This window comes from Heteronotia binoei, chromosome 1, assembly GCF_032191835.1.
Source record: "Heteronotia binoei isolate CCM8104 ecotype False Entrance Well chromosome 1, APGP_CSIRO_Hbin_v1, whole genome shotgun sequence".
NCBI lineage: Eukaryota > Metazoa > Chordata > Lepidosauria > Squamata > Gekkonidae > Heteronotia > Heteronotia binoei.
Genome location: NC_083223.1, coordinates 94,601,195 through 94,616,476, shown reverse-complemented (window position 1 = coordinate 94,616,476; position 15,282 = coordinate 94,601,195).

Genomic DNA, 15,282 nt, shown 5'->3' with positions numbered 1-15,282 from the left:
GCAAAGTGCGATATAAAATCGGCTTTTCGCCTTCTCCCAGTTCACCCCGGGGACTTTGAATTATTAGGTTTTGCTTTCGAAGGGAGTTATTATGTTGATAGGGCACTGCCTATGGAGTGTTCAGTTTCCTGCGCCGCATTCGAGCGTTTTAGCACTTTCTTGGAATGGGCATTGCGTTTTAGAACAGGGATACAGGACACGGCTCATTATTTAGATGATTACCTTTTCATGGGTCCCACGGGTTCCGGGCAGTGCCTTTCGTTGTTAACGGCCTTTGTAGATTTAACCGAGGAATTGGGAGTACTGTTGGCCGTGGAAAAAACCGAGGGCCCAACTACGGTTCTTTTTGGGCATCGAGCTGGATACGGTGCGTCAGTTTTCAAGGCTGCCCGAAGACAAGCGAGTAAGCCTGTTAACGGGTCCGATCGGTGTTGGTTAAGCGTAAGGTCACCTTATTGGAACTACAGCAGCTGGTGGGTCATTTGAACTTCGCTTGTAAGGTAGTGGCTCTGGGCAGGGCCTTCTTGAGGCAATTCTGCGACGGAATGGTCAACCTGCGCTTGCCGCATCATTTTACCCATGTTACAAGGGAGATGCAAGAGGACCTTGTGGTCTGGGAAACATTCTTAAAGGACTTCAACGGCATTTCTTTCTGGCATGCGGATATGCAGCTTGAGGCCGAGTTAAAGATCGTTTCAGATGCCGCCGGTTCCATCGGTTTCAGGGTCAATTTCCGGGGGCACTGGTGTGCTGAGCAATGGCCACAAGATTGGTTGGGCTCCGAGTTGTGCTGGAACTTGACGTTCCTTGAATTTTTTCCGATTGTCGTTGCCGTTTTTCTTTGGGGCGAGGCTTTGGCCAATTGCACAGTGCACTTCTGGTGCGACAACATGGCCATTGTTCATGTTGTTAACAGTCTGACATCCAAGTCCCCCGCGGTCATGCGGCTTGTCAGGGTGTTTACGTTACGCTGTTTAAAACTGAACATCTTGTTTTTGGCTAAGCACATTCCTGGCACTTGTAACGGGGTGGCGGACGCTCTGTCTCGCCAACAGATGCCCGAGCGCATCCCGGCGGAATTATGGCAGATTAGAGGGAAGAAGTGAGCCGGGCGATCCATCTTGCCATAGCGCCCAGCACTCAAAGGTCGTATGACCGGGCGGCTAGCCAGTTTTGGTGAGCCGGTTTGGTGTAGTGGTTAAGTGTGTGGACTCTTATCTGGGAGAACCGGGTTTGATTCCCCACTCCTCCACTTATACCTGCTGGAATGGCCTTGGGTCAGCCATAGCTCTGGCAGAAGTTGTCCTTGAAAGGGCAGCTGCTGTGAGAGCCCTCTCCAGCCCCACCCACCTCACAGGGTGACTGTTGTGGGGGAGGAAGGTAAAGGAGATTGTGAGCCGCTCTGAGACTCTTCGGAGTGGAGGGCGGGATATAAATCCAATATCTTCTTCTTCTTCTTTTTTGGTTTTCAGAAAGGGGGCAGGATTACCTGAGGTGTGGCCCATTCCTGTTGAGCAGTTGTTACAGTTTTGTGTGCATCAGAAGCATAGGGGTCTTTCAGTTAAATCTATTCGGGGCCAGCTGGCGGCACTGGCTTTTACGAATAAGGCCAGAGGGCATGGCGATGCAACTAAGGATTTTCGCATACAAAAAATGCTGGAAGGTTGGTCCCGTGAATCTGGACCCCGGGTCGATGGTAGGCAGCCTATCTCGCCATCTATCCTCAGGGGGCTTCATTCCTCTTGGGCCCTTGTTTGTGGGTCATCTTATGAGGAGGCACTCTTTCACAGTGCTGCATTGACGGCCTTTTTGGGGGCCTTTAGAGTATCGGAGCTGGTAACGCTCTCCCGCAATGATGTTTCTGCAAGGGCCCTGCAGTTTAGAGATGTTAGTTTATTCAGCGACCGGGTGGCGTTCAGGGTCCGCTGTTCAAAGACGGATCAGAAGCAGCATGGCTGCACAGTGACGGTCGGAACTTGTGCGGAGTGTGAGTTATGCCCAGTGGCTGCAATCAAGCATTACATTGAATGGCGTGGATCATCTGACGGCCCCTTTTCCCACCATGTCGATGAGGCCCTGTTGACGAAGTACCAATTTTGGGCCATCACGAGTACAGCTTTGCAACATTTGGGCCTCGGGGGTCGCAAATTTGGTACCCATTCCTTCAGAATCGGTGCGGCTTTCGCAGCCGCAGCTCTGGGCTATGAGGGAGAGGACATTCGTCGAGTGGGGTGTTGGAAGTCTGGGGCTTACCGAGCTTATATTCGGCCTTTGTGGTCTTAAGGATGTTCTTTCTACCCCTATAACCACGGGGAATGTTTGAGGCTGGTTATGTTATTTATTCCTAGTTCAGCAATTCTAATATATTTTTCTTCTAGGTGCTGTGGCTGGCGGCGAGAGAAAAAGGATCCTTATATGCGGCCACAGCATTGTGTTTTGGAAGGCACACCAGGCCCGACGGATGCCAATCGGTTCGCAGCTGGGCCTGAGCGACAGAGCTGTAATTACATGGCAGGGCTGCCGTGGTATGAGGTGGCCCGGGCTCCTGCCCCTGTTGTTCAGGGACCTGGGTGGCTCTCCTCTGCAGATTCTGGTAATACATTTGGGAGAGAATGATTTGGGTCTGATGAAGGGGAAGGCCCTTTCGATTCAGGCCCAGTCGGATCTGGCTTTGATCAGCAATAGGTGGCCGGGCGTCCTTATCTTGTGGTCGGCCATGCTGCCACGCCGTGTTTGGCGGACAGCTTGGGACCCAGCTGGTTTGGCGCGCGCCAGGATAAAGGCCAACAGGGCCTTGCGCAAAGCCCTCTATGGTGGTCTCGGGGGTTATGTGCCCCATCCTTTTATTCAATCTAGTATGCCGGAATTGTACAGAGAGGACGGGGTCCATCTGTCAGAGAAGGGCAACGAGGTATTTTTAGCCGACTTATGGCAAGGGCTTGTTCGGGTTTTATAGTTTGGGGTACAGTGGCCTAAGCAGAGGCTTGGCACTTTCCGTGGCAGTTTGTAGTTGGGATTATGTTTTGGGGATTGGTGAGCTCCTGTAGCATCGCGCCATTTTGGTGCATGGCTTCCCTGGGGGACCGTTAAGCTGTACGGCCCAAGGTTGGCTCCAGGGAGTCTGTGGGATCCTGGCACGCGGAGAGTGTCCGCATCCCAGGCTGCACGGCTGTGGGGATGGCGGAGCTCAGGTGAGCGGTGATCATGTTGCCGGGGCGGCCGGGTCTGAGCTGTTGGGTTGGCTCATACCCGGGGCTCTGGGGGCTCACCCAGTTTCAGGTCAAGGAGGTGGTCAGGTTGACCGCTGGCTTGATCTGTCCCCATGTTTTGCCCTTGCCGTTAAGTTTAATAAAGTGGCCCTTTAATCCAATCCGGTGTTTGTCTCGTTATTCCGCCTGGGGGGGGGGCAATAATGTCAATGCATTTTGCATGAGGTATATAGTCAACACATTCAAATATTTCTTGAAGTCATACTTAAACTTGATCCATGACTACTGAGGTCCACTATCTGTATCCATATTTGAAAGTTCCCACTGGATGGCTATGGCTTGTTGTAAACTCAACTTTAGCAACCATCATTATGCCATGTGCAGGCACTGTACTCATAAGCAGGGTTGTAATGTTTTGTTTTCGTGGATTTTTTTAAAGGGAGGGCCAGACTTACTACTTTGAATCATTTGTTGATGCATTAAAGTTACTGTAAATCTTATTGTTTGTTCTTATTGTTTGTTTTGTTAATTTGCCCTTTATTTAAAAAGCACAATATAGTAGTGGCCCATCATGTAGCAAATCAATCACAAATATTTTGTCTTGTGATAATACTTAAAAGGAGAAAAGTAACTTCATTATTCTGTCTCCTCTCTGCCCTGGTAAGAGAAAAGATATGAGCAAAGAAAAATGGCTCTTCTCCAGAAGTGAATAAATTGATTGATTTAGCAATGCATTTCCAGAAATTCTGAACATAGGCCTGAATTATTTTTGATAGTAAAAACATAAATAACCTTCAGAAGCGTTGAAAATGCTGTCTTCAATTAGATTTAATTTATACCAGCTGTCCCTACCATGTCATTAGGTCCTATGAAAGATTTATTTAATCTGATTTCATTGTAACATTCATTACCGATTACTTTCAGTATGCCTATGAAATTTAGAAATGCAACCAATTTGAGGAAAGATGTTCATATTTCATTAAAACTCACATTTCAGTGCTACACATATGCAATACAGCTTGATTTATTTGAAACCATAAGCAAATATTCTTAGATTATTATTATTTTTTGCAAAATATTGAATATTAATAGGTTAGAAAGCTTACAAAAGTGGGTAATGTTTGTATGGGATATGTTAAAAATATTTTAACATTTTATTAATTTATATATTCTGGGTTAATGGCAAGCTCCAATAACACTTTAACTGTCAATAATATGGCCTCTGTCTAATAATATGAGTGAGCAGTATTGAGGGACAGTAGATGTAGTTGTAAAGTATTTAAAAAATGCATCAACCAGTCAGATATATGAACATATGAAGCAGCCTTATACTGAATCAGACCCTTGGTCCATCAAAGTCAGTATTGTCTACTCAGACTGGCAGCGGCTCTCCAAGGTCTCAAGCTGAGGTTTTTCACACCTACTTGCCTGGACCCTTTTTAGTTGGAAATGCCAGGATTGAACCTGGGACCTTCTGCTTACCAAGTAGATGCTCTACCACTGAGCCACCATCCCTCTCCTCTGCAAGGAAGAACTATATATTCTTTTTAGGGAGGTTAATTTAAAAAAAAATATTCATCAGTAATTTTAAAGAGCCTCTATTTTAGATCTCTGAAAATAATCCTGTGAGGAATATTGGCTGGCATGGTCAAACAACATCAATGAAAAGAGTTGTGGAAAATAGTTCTACAAGTCATCATTATTCTCCAACACATTCTGTGCAAGTTCAAATCCAACTGTATTTCTTATATTTCTCCCTTTAACCAGTGTTTTTTTTTTTTTGGGGGGGGGGTTACATACTATCTGGTAAGGATTAAAATTCAATTTCTATTTCCATGTTCCCTGGAAGCCTCATAAAGTATGTAAAATATGAAGACCTGAAGCTGCCTTATACTGAATCAGACCCTTTGCCCACTGAGGTCAGTCTTGTCTACTCAGACTGGCAGCGGCTTTCCAGGGTCTCAGGCAGAGAGAGGTCTTTCACATTACCTACTGTCTGGTCCTCTTAACAGGAGATGTCAGGGATTGAACCTGAGACCTTCTGCATGCCAAGCAGGTGCTCTTCCAGTGAGCCATAGCCCATCCCCTAATAGGGATTGTAAAGCTAAGCCATTCAGGACTTCCTGGGTTTATAAGCAGTTGTAAAACTGCACTGTCCTCAGCCAAAGAGCAAAGTGGGGCAGGGATCTGAGCCTGAATCTCCCACAACCTGCTTGGAAAACTTGGCTCTTGTTCACTCGGGCAGAATTCCCTCCCTCCAAACCCCAAGAAAAGATATTCAGCAATGTAGCTAATAATCAATCCAGAAGAGAGGGACAAAGAGAGAGGTTCACTTCTCCATGTTCATTTCCTTCCTTACAGTTACTCGAATGTATCTACTGGAATTTTTTCTGGTACTTTCATTAAAAGTAAGCATTAAAACCATTATAAAAAGCCTATGTTGTTCTATTGAACAAAGTCATACATGGTCTATCCTGAGTCATTTTTCTTCTGGTGGATAACATACTATGATTTTGCTTATAATATTCTTACCCTGAAAATACACTTTTGGACGGTATTTTGAACATAGCACTTACTTGGAATTATAGAAATAATCATCAATACATATTGTTATTGAATATCTCCTGAGGAAATCAGTGAGGTAGGTCTTGCATAAGCAGAAAAATACAATCTATTTATGTTTTAACGTGTCTCTGAATTCAACCAACCCAGTCTGTTTTATTGCTGTGCATACATTATTATTAGCTATGTGGGGATCTTTTTAATGTCGGGAACTATGCATGTATCTACCATTTACTTGTAAGCTAGGCACATACATACACACAAACAAACAAATATAGAGCCTAATCAGGAATACTTTTTGAAATTAATTTGCTTATTATTTATGTTTATTTACTGCATGTCAATAGATTCTTGAGGCAACACAATATAAATCAATTAACATTAAACATTAAAATTAATTAAACATAAAAAAACTCACAGCAGCAATTAATACAAGAAAGAAACAGTAATTATACATCTCAGCAGATTGCCCATTGAAGGAGGTCATTCGAGAAATAATGGAATTTATTTATTTACTTATTAACTAACCTACTTACTTAATTTATGCCCTATCTTTTTCTACAATGAGGATCCAATGCGGTTTCAATATCTGACCTCTCTTCCATTTTATTCTCACAGCAACCCTGTGAAGCTCAAAGGGTTGCCAGTTCTGGATTGGGAAATTCATGCAGATTTGGGAGGGGATGGAGCCTGAGGAAGGTAGCATTTTGGGAGGGAAGGGACCTCACTGATCTGTAATACCACAGAATCCACCCCCTGCTCCCAGCAGCAGTTTTCTCTAGGGAAACTGATCTTTCACATAGGCTGGCTGATGCTGATGAAACTGGTCAGCCAGCCTAATGTTGCCAGCATGAAACCAATGCCCTATTTGCAAATGGATATCTGGCAGCCAGAAGAAAACCTTCCTAAGTTTGTCTTCCAGTCTGATCTGCAAATTCAGCCCCTGGTAAATCGGGTTCATTAATTCATTTGGATACTGCTAAAGAGCTAGTTCTGAGAGCTGGTCCATTGAGGCCCAAGTAGGCTGACAGAAATGGTATTGCTCACTCATGTGATACAGCCACATTGAATGACTAATGATGAAGAGTAGTTTTGTGATGGAACAAGCCACATGGTAATTGATCTTAGGTAGGCTGATGGAAGAGGCATCTCTCTCATCTTTCCCCCAATATAAAGAAATGAAACTATCACTGATAAAGATAATTCTATAAAGGAGAGGAACACAGTTGGTCTAAGCTGGGCTCCTGGAAAGGGGTGTGTAGAGTATTAAAGCTGGATAAGGAACTGGTATAGACAAATGGCTGCAAGATTAGTAATTTGAGAACTGGTAGACTGATTAAACAGCAGCCAAAAATCTAATAATGATTATCTGCAAATCAGGAGAGGGAGCAGAAAAATATAACCCCCCCCCCCTCCAAGTTTTCTTACCTTCTCCAACAGCTCATTGACTATTGATTGTGTGTAGGTGGACTATGGAAGCTGACTTCAACCACATATGACAATATTTAAAGTTATATGAAACTTCAAGGGCCACTTACACGGTACTATTATTTATCTCTATTAATGTTATGTTTAATAAAGTAAAAAAGTTGAGTTCATCATAAAATTAAAAGTGATATATACAATAAATTTGTATGTTGTAACGGAAAGTGGTTAAAATAGATTTATCCAATGGATTTGTATTAGCATATTAAAACTAAGAAGTGGTTTAGAATAGTCAGTGAATTAGAAATGCAGTTCTTAATTTTGAATTAGAAACAAAAGAAATCTAGCCCAAAACAAATATAGTACTAAAAGACACTATAAAAACAAAAACAAAAATCAATCTTGCGTTAACCAACATAATCAAAAGACTGATGGCAATGGTATTATTATCTAATGCAATTAGCAATACAGAAGATCCAGATAAAATACTGAACATACAAATGCCAAAACTACATAACTACAGGCACAAAGTTCTGTAATCCACCAGAGGAGTAGCACTGTACAAAAGTTCATCAGTGCATCTAAAATATATCTAAATATTCTGACCTTCTGAATAAACCAAGTTGAAGACTGATTCATGTATCCATCTGAAACTATCCTTGTTCAGACATAACATTTCTTCCAAGCATAAGAAGGAATATAGCCTTAGGGAATTATAGGTGAACTGAAAACTTCTGTGATCTATAGCCAGCTGCCCTTGTCGCCTCTGTTACCTTTTCCATATTTTGTAAATTTGACGAATTTTAAGCACCGGAAAGCTTTCACGAGGGCTCGCTTTGATTTACTGCCATTACTGGCCAATGAAGGCAGATTCCTTTTCAGGAAAGAGTCTGCACTTGTGACTTAACATCCATTGAGGACCTCTACCATTCCCTGTTTTACTGTCCTGATTTTATCATTGAACGGAATAGGTTTCTGTATTTTGTCTTCTCTTTTTGGTATGTCAAATCAGGAGAAGCTAGTCTTCTTGCTGTATGACAGAGATAGACACATTACCCTCCAAGTTGCAAGACTTATGATGGTATTATGGAAAAGAAAATGAAGACTGTACCTCATTAATTGTTCATTTTGGGTAGTTTTTTTTTTCCTTTTTCTCTGATGTTTTACATTTTATATCTGGTTTTTAAAATTGGGTTTTAATGTATCTTATTGTATTAAGGCATGAGGTATTCTGTTTTTTTCCCCCTTGTACCTCTGTTTTATTGTTGAATTTGGTTGTTTGATGCTATGGCAGTATGTGCTAATGCAATAAATTGATTGACTGACTGAGGAATATAGCCTTAACACCCACAACATGTAGTGAGATGTACTGTAAATAGAAGATCTGGAATATCAGCAGATCTAGTTGTACTTTTAATTATGCTGATGGGAGTGTTGATGAGCTCAGTTTATGAAGCAAGGATAATAACTACAATCCTTTTATCTTGTAAATCCTGTGTCAAGACCAAAACTTCTGGTTAAGTATATACATATATGTGCTAGAAGGGTTTTAAAAGTAATATGTGTATACTGTAACTTTTCTTTGATCTGGAGTAAGGAATTATCAAATCCCTCTGAACATTTTATTTATCCCTTTGGACATTTATCCAATGCCTCTGAACATTTATCCAATATTATTGGGATTCTTGGTTTCTTCAGACTTCCTCAGATATTTTAACTGAGAAGGAGTCTTCAGGTACACGTCACATTTAATTTTGGACAAATTCAATGAGAGTCTAAATAAATCTCTGAGAAATGTTGCTAGCCATCAGAACCCATTTAGTATCTCTCACATGGTTCTTATAATAATTTTGAAAAGCTATTAGCAGCATTACTAGGATTAGGTATGAAATATTATGTCCCACTTTCAGCCAAATCTAAGAAAATATTATGTTTAATGTAAAACACAGAGTAAATATTAGAGAGAGAAGATGGAAATAGCATTTATGAATTTATAATGAATGGTGTAGGGAATAGCATATCAAATAAGAACAGAACTGTGGTTGAGTTAAAGCTTGTTTGGTTCAGGAAAGGCTTTGAGGATGAATTCAAAGAAGAAAAGGGAATGCAATCCCTTTTGCATACCAGAAACTACTGCAGGGCCTCAAGATGTAAGCAGGGAAAAGAAACCAAATGTGGTTGATAGATTACTAATGTTCTTTATTACTCCAAAGAAGTCTAATGAACACAATTATACCTGTGCCAAAAAAAAAAATCTAGATACTTATTATATAGTGAGTTCAGCCAGCTTGAGGTAAGCAAGAACATTTATTGAACAAGAGCAGAACTGAACACAAACAGGCAACACCACTCATATCCATTTGGCCTGAGTTAAACATGTCCCTTATGTGAGAAGCAATCCACCCTATTGGTCTCTCCTGGATCCTTAATTTGCATTTTCTGAGAGAAATGCCTCGAGTTCTGACTGGCTGGTTCTAAAAGACCAGACAATTGGAATGTAGGCATCAGGGTCCTGGAGGGCAACGAAGTATGCTTCAAGGTGGTCAACTAACAGACATAACAAACCAGCAGTCAAAACAACCGATACACAACAGTAGTATAGCCCTGACACACCCCAAATTGCACATTATTTGGGGTACTTATACTTGGTAGGGTTACCAAGTCCCCCACAACTTCTGGCTATCAAGTCCCCCGCGGTGCAATGATGTCACCCAGAAGTGACGTCATTGTGCTGGCAATGCTGCGTGCTGCCTGCTCTAGGCGTTTCTGGGAAAACTCTATGGTTTTCCTGGACACTCTAGCAATTTGGGAGAAAAAAACCTCTATGGTACCTATTGTACCATAGAGTTTTCTTCTCCCAAATTGCTAGAGCATCTGGGAAAACCATAGAGTTTTCCCTAAAACGCCTAGAGCGGCCAGTACGCAGCACCACCAGCATGATGATGTCACATCTGGGTGATGTCATTGCACCAGTGATGTCAGGGAAGGTTTGCCCCACTGGCCCAATGTTGGCAGCAGGTTGGAACCTCCAGGGCGGGGGAAATGCTGCCTGGCCCAGGGGCTTGGAGCCCTAATACTTGGATTTCCCAGTACTTCGCCTGATAGTGCAATCCTAAACAAATTACACCCTTCTAAGTACACTGACTTCACTTGGGTGTGACTTTAGGTTTGCACTGTCAAATGCAGCTGCCAGCAAGCAGTGACTACTAGTTCGGTCATAGCAGTTGTATTGGGAGAGACAGTGCTAATCTTTTTTCCCACCACACATTTTTCCTGATCAGACTCATACTAGCCCTACAGGTGAGAAATATGGCTCTCACTGGTGCTGCTGAAAGCAAACTGACAGACACCCGATCTGCATTTCATTATAAAAGAAATGGAAGATCAATGGCTCTGTAATTGTGGATCTCCTGTGTGCCATATCATTCAGTTCTAGAGAAATATGGTTCTTGTTCTTTAACATGAATTCAAGAGTAACATATTTAACCACATCTTCAAGCAGTGTGTTGAGAAAAATATTCAGATCTCATCATTTTCATCTTCTTCTGCTGAAATGCTAACAACAACCTCATGTCATTTAAACAAGAGCTGCTTGCTAATGAAATAAATTTGAATATTTTATATAGCATAGATCACATAATGAAGAATCATGCACTTGGTTCTGAAAATGTGCCAATTTTCCAAAAAAAGAATGCTATGTATTTTATATCTGTAGAGGATTGTTGACTTCATATTATAAGAATTCAGGAACCGTGACAGGTCATCGTGTGTGCCAGGCATTCCGCCAATTTGCAGATGTGTGTATTCAGTCCATCCTGCTAATCAGCTCTTCAGCCCACTCAGTGGTTCCTCCTGAACTCCTCTTTAACTTAGCCATCTGTTACTGTTGGATGGAGGGGGGGGGGATCCCAGAATGCTTGATCTTCCAGTCTAATCACTATTTAGAAGGGAAATGGTTTTGTTCCAAAGGCTATATTAATTCTGAGTGAAATTTTGCCAGTATTGCATGTGATTTGGCCAGAAATGTAGTAACTAAATTAATACCTGATAAATAATACTATATACAAAAAAGCAGTAAAGGTGACTGCACTGTGTAATAAGATATATAGTATAGATTTTCTTATTGTAGCAAACTCAGCTTCTTTTTCTTTTTCACAATGTAAACGGGACCACGGAGGAGAGACTAAGCCACAACAGAAAGAAAAAACTCTCCATGTAAAATGCAATTTTAACTTGTGAATCTCTCTCTCTCTCTCGGCTTGGCTTCACGAACGAAGATTTAAGAAGGGTGCAATAGTCCACGTCTGCTGCAGGCTCGCTGGTGGCTGACAAGACCAATGCGGGACAGGCAGGTCCGGCCACAGTGGCTGCAGGGAAAAGTCTGATTTAGGGTTGGTGCTGTAGCAGTGTGATTCTTCCTCAATCTCCTTTTGTCCTCAAGACCAGCTATGCGTGCGTTCTCAAAGGAAGAGACAGCCTGGTGGATGGTGTGCCTCCATGCTTTGCGATCTGAGGCTAGGTCAGACCACTGGTGATGGTTGATGCGACAGGTGCCAAGGATTAGATAAAAATATGGAGCAGAGGTCCATCAGTGGCTATTAGCCACAGTGTGTGTGTGTGTGTGTATGTATATATATATATATATATATATATATATTTGGTAGAAACCATATATATTTGGTAGAAACCATTATCAAGGACAGAATGAGTAGGCACATTGATGAACACGGGTTATTGAGGAAGACTCAGCATGGGTTCTGCAAGGGAAGATCTTGCCTCACTAACCTGTTGCATTTCTTTGAGGGGGTGAACAAACATGTGGACAAAGGAGACCCGATAGATGTTGTTTACCTTGACTTCCAGAAAGCTTTTGATAAAGTTCCTCATCAAAGGCTCCTTAGAAAGCTTGAGAATCATGGAGTAAAAGGACAGGTCCTCTTGTGGATCAAAAACTGGCTGAGTAATAGGAAGCAGAGAGTGAGTATAAATGGGCAGTCTTCGCAGTGGAGGACGGTAAGCAGTGGGGTGCCGCAGGGCTCGGTACTGGGTCCCATGCTCTTTAACTTGTTCATAAATGATTTAGAGTTGGGAGTGAGCAGTGAAGTGGCCAAGTTTGCGGATGACACTAAATTGTTCAGGGTGGTGAGAACCAGAGAGGATTGTGAGGAACTCCAAAGGGATCTGTTGAGGCTGGGTGAGTGGGCGTCAACGTGGCAGATGCGGTTCAATGTGGCCAAGTGCAAAGTAATGCACATTGGGGCTAAGAATCCCAGCTACAAATACAAGTTGATGGGGTGTGAACTGGCAGAGACTGACCAAGAAAGAGATCTTGGGGTCATGATAGATAACTCACTGAAAGTGTCAAGACAGTGTGCGTTTGCAATAAAAAAGGCCAACGCCATGCTGGGAATTATTAGGAAGGGAATTGAAAACAAATCACCAGTATCATAATGCCCCTGTATAAATCAATGGTGCGGTCTCATTTGGAGTACTGTGTGCAGTTCTGGTTGCCGCACCTCAAAAAGGATATTATAGCATTAGAGAAGGTGCAGAGAAGGGCAACTAAAATGATTAAAGGGCTGGAGCACTTTCCCTATGAAGAAAGGTTGAAACGCTTGGGACTCTTTAGCTTGGAGAAACGTCGACTGCGGGGTGACATGATAGAGGTTTACAAGATAATGCATGGAATGGAGAAAGTAGAGAAAGAAGTACTTTTCTCCCTTTCTCACAATACAAGAACTCATGGACATTCGATGAAATTGCTGAGCAGACAGGTTAAAACGGATAAAAGGAAGTACTTCTTCACCCAAAGGGGATTAACATGTGGAATTCACTGCCACAGGAGGTGGTGGCGGCCACAAGTATAGCCACCTTCAAGAGGGGTTTAGATAAAAATATGGAGCACAGGTCCATCAGTGGCTATTAGCCACAGTGTATGTGTGTATATAACATTTTTTGCCACTGTGTGACACAGAGGGTTGGACTTGATGGGCCGTTGGCCTGATCCAACATGGCTTCTCTTATGTTCTTATGTTCTTTGGTGCCCCTCTATTTCGATGGCCGGTGGAGAGTTCGCCATACAGGGCAATCTTGGGAAGGCGGTGGTTTTCCATCCTAGAAATATGCCCTGCCCAGCGCAGCTGCGTCTTCAACGGCAGTGCCTCGATGCTGGTAACCTCCGCCCGCTTGAGAACTTCAGTGTTGGTCACAAAGTCACTCCAGTGGATTCCTAGCTTTCTCTAATTAGCACACATAATAGCAGGAATGCCATAGTAAGTACTATCCTTATCAACAATGCAGGCGTCAAAACGGCTTGTAAAGCGGACTGGTTCTCTGTTGGACCACCTACTTTTAACACTGGACTGAATGTTATTTAGTGGCTTTCAGTCACATAAGGACAGTAGGAGCATTGAGTAACGTATGAGGTTTTAACTTGGTGATATGTACTGATATTATTCATTTTGTATTTTGATACTTATTATTCACAACAAGTTAAAATTGCATTTTACACGGAGAGTTTTTTCTTTCTTTTTTTGCTTTTTCATGCAGAACAGGAGTTGATATTCAGCTAAATACTTATGATTATTCCCATGTCATTAGGAAACAAATTATGGGTTACATTAATAACCTAGCTAGCACTTGACATTGATTTTCATGTTTTATTTAAAAAATATCAATGTCAGGTCAGGGAGCAGGATAACAGTTTTTTTAGGATTCAAAGGTGGTAAATCCATTGCTTCCAGGTACTGACTTCATTGCATTACATCAAAAACTTTTGAGCTCAATGATCAGAAATCTATGTCTAGAAAAGTTGCACTATATACTGATTTCCACAAAGTATTATTATTTCAAAACTTGTGAGTTGTACTTTCTGCCACTATGATAATTGAGGCAATGTATAACATGCATAAATAAATAAAAATTATAATCAAAAATTATATCAGTTCAAGAGAACCCCAACTAATCATCAAATCAAACACAGCACTAGTAAAATAAATACATAAAAGGAATCCCTTCTCTGGTTTTGCTTAAGATATTTATGTTTTGCCTTATTCTTTATTTGTAGATATCTGGAAACATTTTAAAGAAACTTAAGTGTAGACCTGCTGCCATTGTTGTCACATTTTATCTCTATTTTTGTAAGCTGAATTTTAAAAAATATTTTTTAAAAAACTTTCTTTGGGAACTCAAGATGGTAATTCATCCCAACTGGCCAGCAGCCTCGCTGTGAGGCCAGAGGGACTAATTTGCTTGCCTGGAGGAAAGAGGGAAGACAAAATCATCCTGTTCAGGCTCCTGCTTGTGGCGGGGGCGGGGGTGAAGCTTTCTGTGGTAACAGCAGCACCTTCCTCATTCTTGCCAGTCTCTGTCTGGCAACTGATGAGGAAGGAGCTCTACGCAGCTTGCTTCTTCATGGTCATGTCAGTTTCTTCTAGAGGCTCTCGCTGTTGTTCTGGTGTTTTGTTGGAGATCAGGTTGCTGAAAAGGCTGGGAGGCTCATCTTTTTAAGTGGAGGCTTTGCAGCATATGGAAGGAGATCAGGACTGCTGATAAGGCCCGGCAAGCAGTGAATGTGAGGCCTTTGGATCGGCATGGGAAAAAGGCATCTCTCCTTTGCATAGCCTGTTTAATCCCTCCTTTCCCCCTTCCTCTCTACAAAGGGACTCCTAAGTAAGCTCAAGAGTCCTGGGGTAAAAGGACAAGTCTTCTTGTGGATCAAAAACTGGCTAATCAATATGAAACAGGGAGTGAGTATAAATAGGCAATTTTTGCAGTGAAGGGTGGTAAGCAGTGGGGTACCTCAGGGCTCAGTACTGGGTCCGATGCTTTTTAACTTTTTCATTAATGATTTGGAGTTGGGAGTAAACAGTGAAGTGGCTAAATTTGCAGATGGCACTAAATTGTTCAGGGTGGTGAGAACCAGAGAGGATTGTGAGGCACTCCAAAGGGTTCTGTCGAGGCGGGGCAAGTGGATGTGTGAGGAAAAGCCCCCTACTTTTCATACATATGGACATCGTGATCACCAGTATGGTTGCCAGGGTGCCTGGAGATTTGACTCTCACACATCTGCTCTAAGAAGTGGACT